This window comes from Pinus tabuliformis, chromosome 8, assembly GCF_031772625.1.
Source record: "Pinus tabuliformis cultivar Carrire ecotype Pingquan chromosome 8, CPIR1, whole genome shotgun sequence".
NCBI lineage: Eukaryota > Viridiplantae > Streptophyta > Pinopsida > Pinales > Pinaceae > Pinus > Pinus tabuliformis.
Window position 1 is genome coordinate 1,888,890,551 of NC_142294.1, and position 22,841 is coordinate 1,888,913,391.

Below are 22,841 nucleotides of genomic sequence, written 5' to 3' on the forward strand. Positions count from 1 at the left end.
AGTAAATGAAGAGGTGAGTCACCATATTTCGCCATTTTCAAATGCTTTAGAAGCCTTACAAAAACTTGAGGAACTCTATGACTCACAATCTGCACTTGAAGTTGTTCAACTCATGACTAAACTCTTCACCCTTGAATTACAAAATAATGATCTTCTTGCTCTTGCATCAGAAGTAAAATCTATAATGCATGATATCAAAGTCACTAATTTTGAACTGGATATTCCTCTGATAGCTTTTCTCAAGGCACTTTATCCCACTTACTCAAATTATCTTGAGTCATTGCAAGCAAATGGAAACCTCAAAGATATTACCTTTGACTCCCTTGTTAAAAAATTTGTTGAAAGAGAGAAAGCTTTTGGCAAGAAGATAGCTCCTGAGTCTACTCAAGAGGCTGTGTGCCTTGCTCATAGAGAAAATAATCTTGCTCAAGATTCTTCCAGAGGAAGAGGTCGTCGAAGAGGAAGACGAAGAAATTTCAGAGGCAGGGGTTAGACACTCTCAAGGAGAAAAGTTAGATTTGCACTGTATACCTTGCAAAAGAGATGGATCACATGATGCATCCACATGAAAGTTCCCTTGGGATGGAATTGAGCAGGAAATAAATTAACCCAAAGGTAAAACTAATGACAAAGACAAAGGTAAAGCACCTAAATCCACTCATTATGTTGTGGCACACTATAATATTGGAGTAAATGAAGGCTTATTTAATGCTTCACTTGCTTCTTGGAAAAATGATTGGTTTCTTGATTCAGGAGAAACTTGCCACATGAATTTTAGAAGAGATTTTTTTGAAGAATTTACTGACAATGTTGATGGAGCAGTATACTTTGTAGACAAATAAAAACTCAAGCCATCAGGACTTGGCACAATCAAGCTTAAATTGCCTGGTCTTCGAGACTTTCTTCTGCATCATGTTCTATATCTCCCACAGCTGAGGAGAAACTTGTTGTCCTTGTTCCACATCCACCAGCAAGGACACTCCATTCATATGTTTGATGGTAATATTGAGGTGAGAAAATCTTCAAACCACTCACTTGTCATGACAGGGATAGAAGAAGAAAGGCTTCTCAAGCTGCAGAGTACCTCTGCTCATGCACAAAATTTATCATACAAATCTCATTATGAAGAAGGTGCATTTCCATCAAGTTTATTATGGCATGCTAGATTTGGACACTTGAACTATGACAGCCTCCGCTTGTTGAAGAAAAATGGTGTTACTAGTTTTCCTACAATTCCTAGGAAACTTAAGCAATGTGATGCTTGCATTCTAAGAAAGCATAGCAAACAGTCTTTTCATGATTCACATTCAATAGCACATAGAAAACTTGAACTCATTCATTCAGATTTATGTTGTCTAATGCCTGTTCCTTCTGCAAATGGAAATAAATATATGTGTTGAGCCTCAAAACTGCTCTTTCCTTAGCAACACTCTCATCCCTTTTCTTTGTTTTTTCCAGGAAGAAAATGCATTCCTATCATCAATGACCAGTATATATTGCCTTAAGGATGACATTTAGTGATTAACATGTTATGATTTTATGTTTTGTTGTTTCAATAAGTTTTTGTCTTTTACCTATGGAACACAACCTATTTTGTAGCTAATCGGTTGTTCCACAACTACTTCCATGCTTTAACAAGTTCCAGGTGTCAGAAGGAGAAACTAACTACATGGGAAACTTGGAAATCATCATGACATGGACTGTGTCCTATTCACCTAGCCTAGGTCGACAAGGAAGATGGTACAAGATTCTGGTCAATGGAGAAGTCAAACGTAGAGACCGAAGGCAATAGGACTCTGTTTTGTGGATAATCAAACCATTTCACAGTGATGGGAAGCATTATCTGAAACAACATCCTAAACCCACAGACTCCTATAGCCATCTGTGCAACTGAATCTAACTACCATCATCTTGGATTTATGTCTCCGGCAGCTGAGGAAGAAAATTTTGTGTGCCTGTCTTCTACGTGTTTTTAGCTGTAGCTTATTTTTCTCCACAAACGGTTGCATAATTTTCTTATAAATACCTGTGTAAAGAACTCAGAAGGAGTTCAAATTTCCTCATGTATTAATCCTAGACTTACTGTTCTGTAATTTTGAAAAACTCATTTTCCTGTTTTAATATGAAGATTGCATGTTTTATGGATATATGAAAGAGTTTCTTGAAGATTGATTAAGCACGCATAACCTGATCAGTTGCAGAGGGAACCTGCGCTGACTAAGGTTTTATTTCATTTTGTTTTGTTTTTTCTAGCTAAACTGTAAATTCATCATTTCCTCTCACAGTGTTCATAATCATTTTCATACTAACCTTGTTTATAATGCAATCTTTATCATTTTCTTACTAATGCAGAATAGCTTCTTTCAGTATAGAATAGCTTCTTTTTGTTTAATTTCTTTCTAGTTTTTATCAGTAGTTAGAAGTTGAAATTCAGTAGTGTAATGTAGTTTGTTTCATTTACTATTTCACTAGTCTTTAAGTTTTCAATTAGACTGATCAGTTCCATTACTGTTCTTGCCATTTTATTACTATTTTATCGACTCATGGTGTTAATGAATGTTTTTGAACAGCCTTTCTAGTTGATAACTCATCTTAAACTAAGTGGTTGAATACCTCATTCATGAAATGAGTCTTTTCTACATTTTTGCATTTATCTTCTCTTAGAATAATGAAGTACAAAATTCCTCAAAATGTCATCACAAGGAGGGTTTTCTCCCAAAATTGAGAGGTAGAGTAACTTAGTACTTCATTTAGTTTTGTTTCCATAATAGATTAGACATTAATTGCCTTAAGTTTTAGTATTTCATTTAGCTTTGATTTTGTAATTGATTAGACAGTAGTTGCAATTTTACTTTTTAGTTTTTAGTTCATGATTTGGAAATAATGATAAGAGCAGAAATAGAAACTCTATTTTCATTTCTTGATTAAAATTTGCTTCCAAATCTTTCTTAAGCTCTTTTAATTCTCATTTCTTTAGGTTTTTAACAGTCTTTACAGAAGTTAGATTTAAGATTTTTGTTAGTCATATTGTAAACCATTAGGAATTAAAGGACCAAAAAGCCCCAAAACAACATAAAATATAAAAACAATGAAGTAAGAAGGGCCATCTAGCGCAAACAGTGCACTACACTTCATTAGTTTACGATACCCAGATTGATAATTTATGTAGAGCAATTTAGGACACTAAATTATCCAAACATTTTGGCGCCATTGCCGGGGAAGTGTAACTAGGTAGCCTTATTTGTTAAATTCAAAAAAAAATTAAAACAATGACATGCATAGAGAAGGAGACTCTAGGGGTAGATTTATAGCTAGGGGCAGAAGTTTGATTCCTACAACACCACCTACTCCACCAAGAGTAAGGAAAGACACACCTCCATCCTAGACTTATACTCCCAGCCATAGGATTCCTGGAATTCAAGGGGAAGAAACTTAATCAGAAGAATCTCCTACTTCATCTATCAAGACAATCCTAGGAGAGAAAAATTTCGAATCTCCAACAACAGGGATAACCTTTTTCACCTCCACGGGAGAGCCTATTGTAGTTGAAGAATTAGGAATACGTGGTGAGGAAGAAGAAGTAGAACCTCTCTCCATAGTCCATTAATAGAAGAACCAGAGGAGGAGGGAGAAACCTTGCAGGTTGAACCCTATACTGACTCTGAAGAAACTATAATGGCAGACGAAGAACAAGATTTAGAATTATCACTGTTTGGAGTAGGGGGTAGAGGGAGAGGTAATATAGGAGGAGGCAGAGGAAATAGGTAAGTAAATAACTCTTTTCGATTCCCTATAGTGGATGACGAAACACATGCCACAATGCAAAATATCTCACCATCTGTCGTCCCAAACTTCTATGGGTTGAGAAGTGAGGACCCTAAAACATTTTTGTTTGAGTTTGAAGTCTTGTGCAGAACTTATGGCTATCCAGAAGACTCTCAAAAACTTAAATTATTTCCTTCAACATTGAAATGAGTTGCTTTGAAATGGTTCATGGGTTCAGTCACTCAATCCATTAGAACATGAAATGACATGAAAAAGGCATTTTTGGATAGATACTTGGATTATTGCATGCCTACCAATCATAAAGATGAGGTGTTCAAAATGATGCAAAGAGAGGATGAAAACTTAGAAGATTCGATTGAGAGATTCAACTATAATTTGAAAAGAGCAAAGATGAACAATTTAGATGAAGAAACTTTGAAAGCTCTTTTGTTAAAGGCCATTAGAGATGAGAGGATAGATATCCTTAACATGATGGGGAAGGGAGATATCTCTCAACTTCCATTGAATGATATAGGAGAACTCTGCATTCATCTCTCAAGAGGGAAATCTAAAACAGGGAAAGGGCCGAGAGATCCTTCTCTTGTTAAAGAAAAAAATTTGCAACTGGATCTATAAGTAGGGCAGAAATTGGTAGTATTCTTGATGAGTTTAAAAATCACATTCTAGGGAGCCTTAGTGAGCAACTAGACACCCTTAAAATTCAAAACAAGTAGAAAATAGAGGCTAATGCTTTAGCCATTTTTTGTCCAAAATGCAGAAAAAAAAAAAAAAAAAAAAACATGCTCTAAGGGAATGCCCTTTCGATCCAAAAATTGTAGAAACTTGTTTGATCTATTCGGAAAGCCATGAAACCTTGTGTTGTCCTTCAATCCCAGGTCTTAAGGTTGTCTTTCAAGAGGAAACAGTCCCAAATTCTGTAGAATCTCTTTGTTTTTTTACAAGAATACCTTGGTTGGGGCCACAACATCAGGGATTTAACAATCAAATGTATCTTCAACCCCCACCAAACTGGAAGTCTTGGCAACAACCTTGGTCTTAGCCTCAACCTCAATCTCAGTATCAATCTCAACCATGGGCACAAGGGGTACAAAATCCTTGTGGGAGATTTTCCCAATATTATCAATATCCTCCATCCTATCAAAATTATCCTCCCCCACATAATCACCAACACAATCAACAGCCACAACTTCAAAATCATAACCCTCAACTTTCATTGCCATTTCCACAAAAACCCCCACAACAAAGTCAAAATCCTCAACTCTTGCTGCCATTTCAATAGAAACCAAATCAGCTACCTGCCCAACCATTACCAAACCCCAATAATAAAAACCCTCAGAATGCTTACATGGTAGAAGGACAACAATTTCCAACTTACATGATTACTCCTCTGGATCTTAATTATGTTCAACTAAGATCTGGTAGGATATTAAAAAATGAAATACCTTTTGTAGTTATTCAAGAACAAGACACTTCTGAGGAAGATTCTCTAAAAGTCAATAAACGTTTTGAGGAAACATCTCTCCAAAACCAAAACATTGAAAAAGAAAAACAAAAAGAACCAGTGAACACAACTCCTATCATTGAGCAACTAGCATCTATTTCTACACCTCTTTTTCCTGAGAGGCTACAAATTGATAGAGGGGTAGAAAAATAGATCTTGTTGCCCAATTATGATTTTCTAGATGAATTGAAGAATGTCTGTATCAAAATTCCTTTGCTACAAGCCATTAGAGAAATTCCAATTCTAGCCAAAACAATAAAGGAGTTGAGCATAAAAAGACCAGGGTCAAAAGCAAAAGAAACAAAAAGAATTTACCTGGTAGGAAAGATAACAGACATAATTATGGGAAAATTTTCCATACATATATATGTGGATCCAGGGAGTCTAATTGTCAAGACACATATAAATGGAATTGAAATTCCAAATACATTGATTGACTTAGCGGTAGGAATAAACATCATGAGTAGACAAACTATGGAGCAGCTTAAACTTCCCAATCTTCTTTACACATCTACCTTACTGCAACTTGCAGATAGATCAATAATCAAACCAGATGGTGTGCTAGAAGATATTTCAGTATCCTTAGATTCTTTGGAATACCCTTTTGATTTCATGATCTTAACGCCCAAGAATAATCAATGAGGACACCCACTCATATTAGGAAGACCTTGGATGGCCACAGTTGATGCTTTTATTAGTTGTAGATCTGGTGACATGTATATTTCTAATGGTAATTCAAAAAAGAATTACTCTATATCCTCTAGCAAAAGCAATCATAAAAATAGATGACAAGGAATGGATTGAGGTTGAAGATGATATTCAGTCTCTCTTTACTATGTCAAAAATTAGTGAAGATAGTCAAATTTTGAATACATTGGAAAATTTTGAAACATCTTCAAAATATGATCATGCACAATTTCAAGAAAAATATAATGTTGAATACTTCTCATCTAGGCAGATGTCTCTCTATTCTATGGAAGAGTTTGGTAACTCTAGAATTGAAATTTTTCCAGGTAGGACATTGAACATAAACAAAAACTTGGAGAAACTACAACAAGAAGAGCTAACCAAAACATTACAAAAACATTCTGTTGCATTTGCATGGGAATACATTGACATGAATGGAATTGATCCTAAGACTTGTATCCATCATATCTATATTAAGGAAAATAGTAGATCGATCAGACAACCTCAGAGAAGAATGAATCCAAATCTTAGGGAAATTGTAAAAGAAGAGCTCCAAAAATTACTAAATGTAAACTTCATTTACCCAATTTCAGATAGCCAATGGGTTTCTCTGTTGGTAATTGTGCCTAAAAGGAATGGTAAATGGAGGGTGTGCATTGATTACTGAGAATTGAATAAAGCAACCCTTAAAGATCATTTTCCTTTGCCCTTTATAGATCAAGTGTTAGATACATTAGCAGGTAAGAAGTATTTCTCATTCTTGGATGGTTTTAGTGGTTATAATCAAATTCAAGTAGAACCTAAGGATCAGGATAAAACCACATTTACTTGTCCATGGGGAACGTTTTCCTACCAAGTAATTCCTTTTGGGTTGTGTAATGCACCTGCAACATTCCAAAGAGTAGTACTAGGAATTTTTTCTGATCTAACACATGATTGTGTAGAGGTATATATGGATGATTTCACAGTCTATGGAAACACATTTGAAGAAGCTTTGGAAAATTTGGAAAAAGTTCTTAAAAGATGTAAAGAAACAAACCTTTCACTAAGCCATGAAAAATGTTTTATGATGTTTACATAAGGTATTGTTTTAGGACATCACATTCCAGGAGACGAGATTAATGTTGACAAATCTAAAGTTGAAGTCATCTCTAAGTTATCAATTCCAAATTGCCAAAAGGATGTTAGAATTTTTCTAGGATTTACAAGATACTATAGAAGGTTTATAGAAAGCTTCACTAAAATAGCATCTCCACTCTTCAAATTTCTTACAAAAGATTGCGAATTCAGTTGGAATCCTGATTGCCAATTAGCATTTGAAACCTTGAAAGCAAAAATTTCTGAAGCACCTATTTTAAGAGGTCCAAATTGGAAACTTCCTTTCCATATTTCCACAGATGCCTTAGATACAGCTCTGGGAGTTGTATTGGGACAAAAAGATTTGATTCCTTATGCCATTTACTATACAAGTAAGAATTTCACTCCCACTGAGTTGAATTATACTGTGACTGAAAAGGAATGTTTAGCTATTGTTCATGCAATTAATAAATTTAGACATTATATAACAGGCTATGAAACCTTTGTTCATACAGATCACTCTGCAATTAGATATTTGATGAATAAACCTATTATTAATGGCATAGTTACAAGATGGATTTTACTTTTGCAAGAATTCAACATTACTGTGCTAGATAGACATGGAAAACAAAACACAGTTACTGATTTCTTGTCCAGGATTCTGAATATCAAAGAAGACTCTCTGATTGAAGATAAGTTTCTTGGTGAATATCTTTTTGCAGTAACTACTCAAACTCCTTGGTTTGCAGATGTTGCTAATTACTTGGTTACAAGGAAGTTACCTTCACATTTGTTTCCTAGAGAAAAAAGAAAGATTATTCAAGAAAGTGCAATATATTCATGGATCACTAACGAATTGTATAAAACAGGGCCAGGTCTTATAATCAGAAGGTGTGTCAGGGAAGATGAAATTTCTGCTATTCTCAAAGCATGTCATGATGAGCCATGTGGTGGACACTTTTCTAACAAGAGGTAAGCCTATAAAATCCTTTCCTTAGGATATTATTTGACATCCATCTTCAAAGATGCTAAAGAATATGTCAGGAGGTGTTGTTAACACTCAGGTTGTCCCTAAAGCTCCTTAAAGGGATACGGCCGAGGTAACCACAAACCAATCTTTGGACTGCAGGTTCTAGCCCACCTGCAATCAGAGAGGGCTCTCTCTTAATGATTTAGCTTTGTTGATGATGATTTTAGGCTAGTTATGGACTTCTTTGAGTTTTTTTTAAGTTTTGGTGGGAAGGATGATGCTTTCAAGTAGAGAGGTAGGTATAATATGAGAGTTTCAAACCATTGGGCATGGAGTCAAGGAGCAGGACTGCTGGTGCGTTTTCTTGGTCACAAGAGGAATATGGAGCAAGATAGCTACATATGAAACAACATTCAAGCTAAATGGAGAGGGATTGAAGGCTAAGGAATGAGAGGCAATTAAGAATCTCTCATTCAGCTTAACAGAGGGAAGGTGAATGAGCTCTATCTAGGAGCAGTAAAGAATCCCTAGATAACTGTCAAACATGGGTGAATTAGGGGAAATATGAGCCAAAGGGAATTCATATTCATTACCAATTCAGATGAAAACAAAAATAAACAGCAGAAATTGAGGATAGAGTGCAGTTAAACAAAGTGTAAGCTATTCATTTTTCCTGTTATTTTAGATGGTGACATATATATGATATGAGCATATATCAATGGAAAACAGAGGTAGGAAACACTTATTGAGTCATGTTGCAGCACAAGAATTCCATAATTCACTCTTCAAAACATTAATAACATAGCAAACAGTCCATCTTCCAAGCTTTCAGTAGTCTTTGATTAAAGAAATCATCAAACATACAGAGCGAGTCTCTAGTGGAGCGAATCAACCAACCAACCCTTTAAACAATGCAGAGGGTGGTTTATATAGGGAAAATATCTACAAACAACAAATCGGAGCCAGATCTCATGAAATAAGTGCCTTAACCTAATTTGTACAAAAATAAATGCAAGAAATATCTATATGAGCTGCGCTGGGGCAGATGGCATCCCAAAATATCTATTACAGTAGATCTTAAACAGATCTGAGGGAAATAAGTGCTTTTTAATCTAAGTTATCCTGAAATAAATGCATAATGATCTATCTAAGTACTTCGCTGGGCAGCTGCCTCAAAAAATGGGTAAATATCTATCCTTGTGGCTCTGTGCTGTTCATTTGGCCATAACTGCACACTGGTCTCTGATCTACCGCTTCCTAGGTGGGTTTAATATCATTAACTGTGATTTGAGAGCTTTTAAATGGCTTCACCACTTTCTTTGACTTTGTTGGAGGCCATTCAATGTTCACTTGCTTTGGAAATAAATATTTCCACTAAAAACATTTAACTGATACTCTCTGACATGAATTTGGGCTTTGTCTTTCCTCTGATACTCTTTGCTGCTTCTTGCCATTCCTTGACATGCATCTCTGCCCATTCTTTATTGAAAAAACACTCCAAACTGTCAAATCGGCCCCCTATGGCCGCTGTTCGGCCCAAATATCTGCTGCGAGGTCCTCTGCTACCTTTGGAGCTGTTATCGGCCCTTTCCGATCAGAAAATGACTCAAAACTGATAAAAATGCTGCAACAACCGAGGAAAAAGGGGCTCTGGAGGTACGTCGAAGAGAAATCCCTGCATTTGGATGTGTTTTGACCTAGAGCGATTTCAAAAAAGCTAAGGAAAGCATCGTTCCTTTGCAATTGGGCGGGCGCGGGCACCGTATGAACATACTCCAACAAATGCCCTTTTCCCTTTAAAACAGGCGGAAAGCCTGAAAACATGAAAATTCATTGAAATTTTAGCGTTGGCGGGCACTGTTCAAAATATTAAATCGTGGCCGTTGGATCCGGCGCGGGCCGATCCAACGGCCAGCGCTAACTCGACGGATGGTAGATCGGCGGTCCCAACATATAAAAACCCCGGTGAGCGTTATACCACGGACCCGAAATTGCTTTGAGGCCCTCTTTATTTTATTTCGGGTTCGGCCCATCGACGGAACCCAAATCGGCGGAGTTTACAATTGAAACGGGTCCGCGGACCCGAAATCTTTTAACACTACAATGTATAGCTTTTCGGGTCACGAAACGGAGGGTATAGTACCACCCCTCTTCGGACCCGAAATATATATATGCTCCATTTTATTGTTTTTCGGCTCCGGCATATCGGAGCCATCCCTTTTCGCTGTACAAAGGGCCTTTTTGGACCCGAAATATATATATGCCGCATTTTTTGTTATTTTGGCTCCGCTAGTCGGAGCCATATATGGGGGCACTGCGATACGATCGGGGCCATTGATCTGAGGGCCTGATCCAATGGCTCTGGATCAATCGGCATATCGCTAATCGGTGGAGCGGAGGGTGTGGCCCATATGTAATGAAGCGATGCAACTATAACACGCGATGCGATAGTTTGAAATATATGCGATATAATACATATATCGCGTCAGCGGTAGGGCGGGGCATTGTAATATGAATTGGATTGATGCAATGCGACTGCCAACTGCCGATGCGATATCGCAATCGGCGATCGGCGGTCCACCATAACACATGCTTTATACCACGATGCTTGCGATATGCCGATAGGCGAAATCACATCGGCACTTGTTAATCGGGCTCCCATATATGTGCTATGTTAACACATGACTCCCCCTCCCGACTGCGATATCGCATCGGAGGGGGTCCAAGAGGAACTTTTATGCAATCGGACCAAGATTTTTAGAAAAAAGCCAAGCCTTATGAAATCGGAGGAGTTTCCTTTAGTGTTTTGAAGGGTTCTTAAGGCTTCGGAAGGGGTCCGAAGTGTAAAAAGGAAGGCTTTAAATGCATTTGAGGGATTTTTGGCCCAAAAGAGGGGTTTTATGCATTGAGAAGGTGGAAACAAGGCCAAAAAGATGGTTTTTATACATTTGAAGGGAAATTTATGCTTTGTGAAGGAGTCAAAAAGCATTTGGGAGGTTTTATGGAGTGATGAAGGGTTTTATGCATCGGAAGGAGTCCGAAATGCATGAGAAGATGGTTTGAGGGGGGAAATGAGGGTTCTTGCTAAGTTTCAGGTAAACTTAGCAATTCCCAAGCACACTTATGGTTATTTTTCAACCAGGGGGAGGGGATAAGTATATAGGGGAGTTATTAACATAGTTTTAGTAGGGGGAGGGGAGATAGATAGGGAGTTACATAGTAAAGTTAGTAGTTAACATGATAATGATAAGAAAAAGCACTAAGTATGAGATCTTAGGCTATTTAGGGGGGAAATGACTCAGAGAGGAAGTATGGACATTCCTTGAGTAAAGCAGATCTTTACCAAGGCAACTGATATGAAAATGATGAGACTAAGAGATATCAAGCAGATCTTGACCTCTTTAGGGGAAGTTAGTGAGTGATTTGGGGAAGAGGAAGAAGGGGAAGTTAGACATGCCTCGCTTGAGCTCCTTCAAATGAAAAACTGCCTCATGCTTGAGATGTGAATAGATATGACACTTGAAAATATAAAATGGATCACAATCCATGATTCTGCAACCACAAAACTACTTACCCAACCTACTTGCCTAGCATTTTCTCTTCTTTTGGTTTGGGTGCACTTGAACTAGCATACCCAGCTTTTCAACTTTTCTTTCAACTGTCCTCCTCTCTACATCTACACTTATTGCATCCAGGGGCTCAGATTAAGCTGTTGAGCACCCTTGTTTCTCTACCTATCTACAAATCTACCAAGATTAAGCTGTTTTGGACAGAAATCCATTCTCTATGTTCTACAACAAGAAATTGAAACCTAGGGAAGCCAAGATTAAACTGTTTGGCCTTCCCTTAACTGAAAATTCTTCAAAATGGAATGACTCATCAAAATTGGAATACAGCAGTGGCACTTAGACTAGCACACTCTCATGGCCTCTTCTTTGGCCTCTTAAGGAAATATGGAACATTGCAGCATGCAAAGTATGACATATTGGCATGTAAAAATGTCGATCATGAAAGATGAATACCTGTTGCATCAGGAGGCTAACAGTGGCTCCACTTGGGGATGGCTTTTCCTTGTGAAAAGCCAAGAATAGCAGGTCAGACTGCCTTGATCTTCTATTGTTACTGTGGATTGAAAAATTTCTTTGTGTTGGCTGCTAAAAGACTGGAATTTTGAGATCTGAACAGCACTTTCCTCAACTAAATTACTGTGAACTATATAGCATCGCCTGCTTTCTTCTGCGTGCTTAATGTTATGTACAATGTTTCCTGAGCACTGCCCTTTGAAATAGATCCAAAACATGGATCAAAACTGATGTATTTTCCTTTAACTCTGTCTTTGAAAATGTCGCTGATGTAAAACCAAAAAATGTTCCTCCCTTTTGATGCTATTGACTGAAGTTGTGGAAGCCTGATTGCAGCACTTTTAATTGAATTTGCTGTGATATACAGCAGCGCTCTTGTTGTCTTCTGAGCGCTCTAAATACCCAAACTGCCCTGAGTGCCGATCTCCAACATGATTCAAAACAAAGAACGTAAGGAGCATTTCCTTTTGCTGGCTATCAGATGATTGGAGTTTAAAATTCTGAACGCAGCCTCCCTTTAACCGAATCGCTGTAAAGTACAGCGCTGCCTTAGATTATATCTCAATTGGCCCTAAGCATCCTTCTGTTATTTGTTTGAAAACAGGGATCGAATATGGATAATTTCTCTTTGAAATCAATTTCAGAAGAATAGAGAGCTAGGTTTTGCATTCTATTGCTCCTTTCACTCAAAACTGCGCTGTGCACTCATGCTGAAACTAATGCAAAGACAGAGCCTTTGAAATGGATGATTTGCATGGGCTCTGCCTTTACAATCTTGCTGCGCTGTTCTCCTGAAGTTAATGCTATGGTCAGAGCGTTTAAAATGGATGACTGCCTTACTCTGTCTCCATAACTTCGCTGCTCGGTTCCAAGCAATCGGATTGCTTATACAAACATAAAAAGGAAAGCGTTGACATATATACAAACACTAATATACAAATATATACACAGGGGCATTGTATCCCTTAAAAGGGATCTCGATAATGTTTCAACATTCGGCCATTTACAGGGCCTTCTTCAACTGTGCTGTCATCTCTAGATTTGAGAAAATACGTGTTATTGCCCTGCACAGTGCTGATAACAAATGGGCCTTTCCATAAAAAATCGAACTTTGCATGCTTCCCCTTGTCTTCTCTTCGTGAGTCCCACCTTAGAACTTTGTCACCAATGTAGAAATCCTCAGCCTTGGTCCTTTTGTCAAATGCTTTCTTCAGCCTCTCTTGCACAATTTGAGCTCTGTCATACACCTGCTCTCTAGTTTGCTGAAGATGAATGGTCTGATTTATCCTTCGTTGAATATCATTTGGTTCTGCCTGAACCTCTTGTAACAGCTTCATAATGGAAATGCCCAAAGAAGATGGAAACCTGGCCTCCATACCATATACTAGCTCATAAGGGCTCATCCTAATGGATCTCTTTGTTGAAACTCTGTCTGCCCATAGGGCATTTGTGAGCTTTCTATGCCAGTTCTTCTTGTTTTCTTCTAAGATCTTCTTGATAATACTAATCAGGCTCTTGTTGGATGATTCGGCCAAGCCATTACCTTGAGGGTAATAGGCTGTAGAGTGGCCTAAGGTGATATGAAATTTATGGCAAAAACTGATCATTTTCTTGGATTTGAAGGCAGCAGCGTTATCTGTAATGATCATTTCAAGGCAGCCAAATCTAGAAAGGATGTTGGTCTCAAGGAATTGGATAATGATGGAGTCATTGGCCTGCCTGCATGGAATGGCTTCAATCCACTTGGTGAAATAGTCTGTGGCTGTTAGAATCCACTTATGCTGGCCTGAGGAAGAGGGATGGATTTCTCCAATGAAGTCAAGACCGCATTGTTGAAAAGGCTTCTCGATTGAGATGGGCTTAAGAGGCAAAGGTAACAGCTTTCTTTTTCCCTCAAAGATTTGGCATTTGTGACATGAGATAGCAAACTTCTTTACATCTGCAAACAAAGAGGGCCAATAGAAATCAGCCCTTAAAATTTTATCAGCAGTGGACTTCCAATATAGATGTCCTCCACAGTCCCCTGCATGGAACTCTTTCATGAAATTGTTAGTTTCATTCATGGTTAAACAATTAAGCAATATGCCTTCATGATTTTTCCAAAATAATGCACCATCTAAGACACAAAACTTTAAAGCCTTCATTTTTAAAAATCTTTTCTTGGTTCTGGACAATCCTAGGGGAGCAAACAGGTTTAACAATACAAAACAAATATCAACATACCATGGGGATTGCAAAAAAGCATCACTGATCTGTGGAGTCGCCAGCTCCTGTTCATTGTCCAGTTGGTTAATGTCTAAGGCTTGAAAATTTGTTTCGGACATCAGTTTGGCTAAACCTTGTCCCTTTATGAGCTTGGTGGGTTTTATCTCGATGTCATACTCAAGGATGTTTGCAATCCACTTGCCTCTTTTGCCTTCTAATCCTTCTTGAGTTAATATGTCCTTTACAACATCATTTGGGACATAGGCAATCACATGTGAATATAAAATGTAAACTCTGAAATCTTTGATTGCTTTAACAAGGGCATAGGCTTGCTTCTCCATGATTTGGTACTTCAAAGGGGCATCCCTAAGGGCTCGGCTGAAAAAGCAATTGGCTTTTCATTTCCTTGGTCATCTTTTTGCAAAAGGACAGCAGCTATGGTGTGATCATATGCAAAAGAAAAAATGATGAAATCCTTATCAAATTGAGGGCTTGTGAGGATTGGAGCTTGGGTTAATGCAGTTTTTATGCCCTCAAAGGCTTGCTTAGCCTCTAAGGTGCATTTTACCTTGGAATCCTTCTTTAACATGTTATTTAGCATTCTTGTTAGCTCAGCCAAGTTTGGGATAAATCTCTTTAGGAAATTGATCTTTCCTAAGAAAGCTTGCAACTCTTTGATGTTTCTTGGATATGGGATTTGCAAAATGGCTTGGATTCTTTCAGGATCAATTCTAATCCCACCTTTTGAAATGATATGGCCTAGTAATTTGCCTTCTTCAAGGCCAAATAAAGATTTCTTGGGGTTCAAGGAAATGCCATATTTCCTACATGTTAGGAACACTTGTCTCAAATGTTTTAGGTGCTCTTGATCAGATTTGGAGAATGGGGTAAGGTCATCAAGGTAGACTACCAAGAAATCATGGATTTCCTTGGCAAATGCAATGTCCATGGCCCTTTGAAAGGTAGCACCTGCATTCTTTAGGCCAAAAGGCATCTTGACATATTTAAATGTTTCCCACGGTGTTGTAAAGGCTGTCTTGTCTTGATCATCCGGGTGAACCAGTATTTGATTGAAACCTGAAAAGCCATCTAGCAAAGAGATTCTAGATGACCCCACTACTCTTTGTAGGATGTGGTCCATTTTTGGCAATGGGTAGTGGTCTTTAAGGGAGACTTGGTTTAAGTTTCTCAAATCTACACAAAGTCTAATCTCACCTGTTTTCTTTCTTGTGGGAACAAGATTGGATACCCATTCAGAAAATCTGATGGGTGCTATGATACCAGCTTCAAACATCCTCTTTACTTCTTTCTCAATCAAAGGGAGAAGCACAGGATTGATTCTCCTTAGTTTCTGTTTGAAGGGCTTTTGATTTGGCTTTAAGGGAATGGTATGTTGAATAACTGAGGTGTCATAGGACTTCAAGTCCTCATAACTCCAAGCAAACACATCTTGAAACTCTTTGAACAGGTCAACATACTGTGGTTTTTGATCAGCAGGCAAATTTTTGGACAATTTAATCATTTTGGGCTTCTCTGCTATCCCAATGTTGTATTCTTCTATGGCAGCGTTTAGGGGCTGCATCTTAGGCTTTCTGGGGACATCATTAGCATCAAACATATCTTCTAATTGAGTGAGGCCAGTAGGCAGAAAGTTGTCCTTTAAATCAATGATTTCGGCCTTTGTTTTGGCTACTTCCTCCAAATGCATTTGTCTCAGCTCTTCTATGTTTTTGTTGTCAAAAATAGTTGGGTGTAGGATGTGTTTTGTTGTTACAGCTGTTACAGCGTGCTGATTTTCATTTGTTTGCTGTAAGGAATCATCCATGGCATCTTCATCAATTTTTAGGCCTGAAAACTCATGCTGCAAAGTATGGAAATTGTTTATTTGTGCATCATTTTCAAATACTTGCCAATCTTTAATATTATTAGGGACAGCAGGCCTGTGCTTTATCTCATCAGTAAAGCGGTGATTGGGCTCAAAAGGAAGCTTGCAAGTGCTAGCAAAAGTAGCTAGGCTATGAGCATGAATGTTATGGCTTCTAGAAATCTTAGCAAGCTGGGATTCAGTGAAGGTATCAAGTATTGCAGTGGCAGCAGTCCTATAAGTTCTTAGCCTTCTATCATTAGTAACAAAATTTCCTTTCATTTGCTGTATGATTAAATCGGAGTCACCTAGAATGGACACTTTTGCAGCTCCTAGAGCTTTGAGCAGTTTAAGGCCTAAAAGGAGAGCCTCATACTTTGCCATGTTGTTGGTACATTTGAAGTTTAGTCTGTAAGCATGACCCTATGCATGGCTGTTATGTGTGTTGTGAATCCATATTCCTGCCCCTTCTCCTAGCTTATTAACAGAACCATCAAACTCTAAATACTATGTGATTTCTTTCTTGTGGTTAGTATTAAGAGTTTCAGTCATTTTAGGATTGGGCGGACCTAGGTTTTGTGCTTCATGTGGTTCTTCTTGTATGCTGGTTGCATTGACTATTTTGACAGTTTCTTGGGTATGGGCAACCGATTCCTCATTTATGCATGTTTCTTGTTCTAAAGCCAAAGGCTTATCATGAGTTGGAGGACTTGTTTCATCATTAAACAAAATAAATGAATCCATATCAGAATGGATTGAATAGATGGGGAAGTTTTGGGGCTTTTCCTCACTACTTACCCCATATTTCATCAATGTTTCTCTATACAGTCCCTTTGGTTGCCCAAAGACTGTAATAATGGCATAGGAGAGGTCTAATTAGAGAGATCCTTGGAGTTTTACTCCCCATGATCTTGATAAGAGCATGCCATACTTAGGTGGAATGTCAGCAACCACCACGTCCATTAGAATTGTTTTGTTGGGATATTAGACTAAAGACACACATAAGTCTTTGATTAAGCCTAAACACTTGACCTGACTTGAGTCAAAGGAGAATAAGTCTTTGTAGGGTCTTGTTACATCAAGGTTTAGCTTTTCCATTACAGCTTTGGGCATAAGGTTGAGTGAGGCACCTGAATCAAACATGGCATTATGCAAGACTTTATCATGTATGTGTAAACTGACATAAAAGGGTAGAACAGCTCCATGTGCTAATTTGCCATCAACTTCTGGACCAAAAAGGAGCTCAGGTTGATCATCTAATACATTCACATCATCCCTATTCTCTGGCATTTGCAGCGATCTTTTGATTTGTTGCCTATATACATCATGTTTGGCAAGTTCAGATAAAGGGATGGGTATCTTAAGTTTGCCAATCTCTGCCTCTAAATCAAATTTTTTGTCTGTTTGGGCTTTATTATAGAGAGAGGCAGGCTTCCCTTTTTCTATTGGAGTATCAGTGATTTTCCCTTTTTCTTCATTGATTTCTTGAACTATTTCTGATTTGGAAAGGTTATTAGGAGTGTTATTTACATTTTCCTTTGAGGGAAAAGATGCAAAAGGCTGAATTTTAGAGGGCTGAACATCTGTGATATCCTCTGTGGTCACTCCTTTTGGATTTGGGACTGTTTTATCAGCAGTTTCTATGAGGGCAGCCTTTTCTTTGACCCTCTTTGGCTGCTTTGATTCCTTCTGTTTGATGGGCTCGGGCACATCTATGGTTCTTGTCCTCAGCTTATACTGTTTGTGCACTTCATACACAGCTGAATCATAACCTTCTTTAAAGTCAAAAGACTCACCAGACTTAGTCTGAAATTGATTAAAGTCATGCTCATCTTGGTCTTGTTGGGTTAGAAAAATTTGTTGCTCACCCTTCAAATCCATCAAGTTCATGTGAGTGTCTTCTATGGGCTCACTAGTTGTGGATGCTTCAACATAGTTTTCATGGAAAGGAGGCCTTATATCATGGTCTGGGCTAGACCTGCCAGCATTTGTGTTCTGAGTTTTTCTTAAATTTGGGTTCCTTATGGTATTGGGTTGTTGTCCTTCCCATGATGATTTCCTCTCAACATTCTCTACTCTGTCTCCCAGTCTGTGCATGCCACTGATAATAGCATCCAGCTTTTGATCTAACGCTGAGGGTTCCTCTTTAAAGGTGGTTCTTCTCTCGGCTCTTGCTCTATTTCTTTTGGCAATCAAGTTTGCCTCCACACTAACAGCTACATTCTGCATGTCTGCTAAGGTTTGAGGGGCTCTCTCCCTCAATTGATATGCCATATCTGTATCAAAACCATCAGGGAAATTATACAAAGCAAGATTAGGTGGAGGTCTGAGGTTTTGTGGTATTGCATTATAAACATTATTAAATCTTGCACAATAGTCTAAGACAGACTCTTGAGGGCCTCTTTTGATGGTGTCATATTCAGATAATATGTGCAAGGGGTCTTTCTTCTTCTCCCATCGGTTGGTAAATGTCTGGTAGAGGGCATCAGGGTTAGCTATGGAATTGACTGGGAGTGTTCTAAACCAAGTCCTGACATCACCTGTCAAACTTTGGACAAAAATTTTCATTCTTACAGCATCCTCGTCTATTTCATAGTTCTCAAAGTAATCTTGCATCTTCTTGGTATGCTGAAGGGCTGTGCAAGAACCAGTACCATCAAAATATGTGATTTTAGTTTGGTAATCCTGAGGCATAGCCCCAGGATTTGCAGGTAATTGCAGGGGTACATATCTATTAGCCATATTCAGAGGGATAAGTGGAACAACTGGAACAGCAGCAATAACAGTGGTAATGGGAGTATGTGCAGTGAATGGAGGTGTGGAAGGAGTGCTTTGAGAGGTGGATGATGAACTAGGGGAAGTAGGGGTTGAACGAAATAAAACTTTGACAGGGGTTGGAACACAGTTTGGCTGAACTGTTTTAGGACTAGAATCAGCAAAATCTTCTCTTCGCTCTAGCTTCCTGAGGTTCCTTGGGATTGTATTGGGATTTTCAAAAGCAGCTGGGGATTTGGGTCTGGATTTGACCTTGTATAATGTGAATTCCTTTTGGGAGCCAGCTTCTAACCTGTTTTTGGGGATTTTTCTAAGAATATATGGGTTATAAAGAAACTTTTGAAGGTCTGATTCTTTCCTAGTGGAGCTTTCCAACTTGATTTGTGAAATTATCTGAGGATTTTCCCCAGTTGATTCGCCATTATGTTAACACTCAGGTTGTCCCTAAAGCTCCTTAAAGGGATACGGCCGAGGTAACCACAAACCAATCTTTCGACTGCAGGTTCTAGCCCACCTGCAATCAGAGAGGGCTCTCTCTTAATGATTTAGCTTTGTTGATGATGATTTTAGGCTAGTTATGAACTTCTTTGAGTTTTGTTTAAGTTTTGGTGGGAAGGATGATGCTTTCAAGTAGAGAGGTAGGTATAATATGAGAGTTTCAAACCATTGGGCATGGAGTCAAGGAGCAGGACTGCTGGTGCGTTTTCTTAGTCACAAGAGGAATATGGAGCAAGATAGCTACATATGAAACAACATTCAAGCTAAATGGAGAGGGATTGAAGGCTAAGGAATGAGAGGAAATTAAGAAACTCTCATTCAACTTAACAGAGGGAAGGTGAATGAGCTCTATCTAGGAGCAGTAAAGAATCCCTAGATAACTGTCAAACATGGGTGAATTAGGGGAAATATGAGCCAAATGGAATTCATATTCATTACTAATTCAGATGAAAACATAAAGAAATAGCAGAAATTGAGGATAGAGTGCAGTTAAACAAAGTCTAAGCTATTCATTTTTCCTGCTATTTTAGATGGTGACATATATATGATATGAGCATATATCAATGGAAAACAGAGGTAGGAAACACTTATTGAGTCATGTTGCAGCACAAGAATTCCATAATTCACTCTTCAAAACATTAATAACACAGCAAACAGTCCATCTTCCAAGCTTCCAGCTGCCTTTGATTAAAGAAATCATCAAACATACAGAGTGATTCTCTAGTGGAGCGAATCAACCAACCAACCCTTTAAACAATGCAGAGGGTGGTTTATATAGGGAAAATATCTACAAACAACAGATCTGAGACAGATCTCATGAAATAAGTGCCTTAACCTAATTTGTACAAAAATAAATGCAAGAAATATCTATATGAGCTGCGCTGGGGCAGCTGGCATCCCAAAATATCTATTACAGCAGATCTTAAACAGATCTGAGGGAAATAAGTGCTTTTTAATCTAAGTTATCCTGAAATAAATGCATAGTGATCTATCTAAGTACTTCGCTGGGCAGCTGCCTCAAAAAATGGGTAAATATCTATCCTTGTGGCTCTGTGTTGTTCATTTGGCCATAACTGCGCACTGGTCTCTGATCTACCGCTTCCCAAGTGGGTTTAATATCATTAACTGTGATCTGAGAGATTTTAAATGGCTTCACCGCTTTCTTTGACTTTGTTGGAGGCCATTCAATGTTCACCTGCTTTGGAAATAAATATTTCCACTAAAAACACTTAACTGATACTATCTGACATGAATTTGGGCTTTGTCTTTCCTCTGATACTCTTTGCCACTTCTTGCTATTCCTTGACACGCATCTGGGCCCATTCTTTATTGCAAAAATGCTCCAAACTGTCAAATCGTCCCCCTATGGCCGCTGTTTGGCCCAAATATCTGCTGCGAGGCCCTCTGCTGCCTTTGGAGCTGTTATCGGCCCTTGCCGATCAGAAAATGCCTCAAAACTGATAAAAATGCTGCAACAACTGAGGAAAAAGGGGCTCTGGAGGTACGCCGAAGAGAAATCCCTGCATTTGGATGTGTTTTGACCTAGAGCGATTTCAAAAAAGCTAAGGAAAGCATCGTTCCTTTGCAATTGGGCTGGCGCGGGCACCGTATGAACATACTCCAACAAATGCCCTTTTCCCTTTAAAACAGGCGAAAAGCCTGAAAACATGAAAATTCATTGAAATTTTAGCGCTGGCGGGCACTGTTCAAAAATATTAAATCATCGTCATTGGATCCGGTGCGGGCCGATCCAACGGCCAGCGCTAACTCGGCAGATGGCAAATCGGCGGTCCCAACATATAAAAACCCCAATGAGCGATATACCACGGACCCGAAATTGCTTTGAGGCCCTCTTTATTTTATTTCGGGTCCGGCCCATCGGCGGAACCCAAATCGGCGGAGTTTACAATTGAAACGGGTCCGCGGACCCGAAATCCTTTAACACTGCAATGTATAGCTTTTCAGGTCACGAAATGGAGGGTACAGTACCACCCCTCTTCGGACCTGAAATATATATATGCTCCATTTTATTGTTTTTCGGCTCCAGCATATCGGAGCCATCCCTTTTCATTGTACAAAGGACCTTTTCGGACCCGAAATATATATATGCCGCATTTTTTGTTATTTCGGCTCCACCAGTCGGAGCCATATATGGGGCGCTGCGATACGATCGGGGCCGTTGATCTGAGGGCCCGATCCAACGGCTCTGGATCAATCGACATATCGCTAATCGGCGGGGCGGAGGGTGTGGCCCATATGTAATGAAGCGATGCGATAGTTTGAAATATATGCGATATAATACATATATCGCATCGGCGGTAGGGCGGGGCATTGTAATATGAATTGGATTGATGCGATGCGACTGCCGACTGCCGATTCGATATCGCAATCGGCGATCGGCGGTCCACCATAACACATGCTTTATACCACGATGCTTGCGATATGCCGATAAGCGAAATCGCATCGGCACTTGTTAATCGGGCCCCCATATCTGTGTTATGTTAACACATGACTCCCCCTCCCGACTGCGATATCGCATCGGAGGGGGTCCAAGAGGAACTTTTATGCAATCGGACCAAGATTTTTAGAAAAAAGCCACGCTTTATGAAATCGGAGGAGTTTCCTTTAGTGTTTTGAAGGGTTCTTAAGGCTTCAGAAGGGGTCCGAAGTGTAAAAAGGAAGGCTTTAAATGCTTTTGAGGGATTTTTAGCCCAAAAGAGGGGTTTTATGCATTGAGAAGGTGGAAACAAGGCCAAAAAGATGGTTTTTATACATTTGAGGGGAAATCTATGCTTTGAGAAGGAGTTCCAAAGCAGTTGGGAGGTTTTATGGAGTGATGAAGGGTTTTATGCATCGGAAGGAGTCTGAAATGCATGAGAAGATGTTTTGAGGGGGTAAATGAGGGTTCTTGCTAAGTTTCAGGTAAACTTAGCAATTCCAAAGCACACTTATGGTTATTTTTCAACCAGGGGGAGGGGATAAGTATATAGGGGAGTTATTAACATAGTTTTGTAGGGGGAGGGGAGATAGATAGGGAGTTACATAGTAAAGTTAGTAGTTAACATGATAATGATAAGAAAAAGCGCTAAGTATGAGATCTTAGGCTATTTAGGGGGGGAAATGACTCATAGAGGAAGTATGGACATTCCTTGAGTAAAGCGGATCTTTACCAAGGCAACTGATATGAAAATGATTAGACTAAGAGATATCAAGCAGATCTTGACCTCTTTAGGGGAAGTTAGTGAGTGATTTGGGGAAGAGGAAGAAGGGGAAGTTAGACATGCCTCGCTTGAGCTCCTTCAAATGAAAATCTGCCTCATGCTTGAGATGTGAATATATATGACACTTGAAAATATAAAATGGATCACAAGCCATGATTCTGCAACCACGAAACTA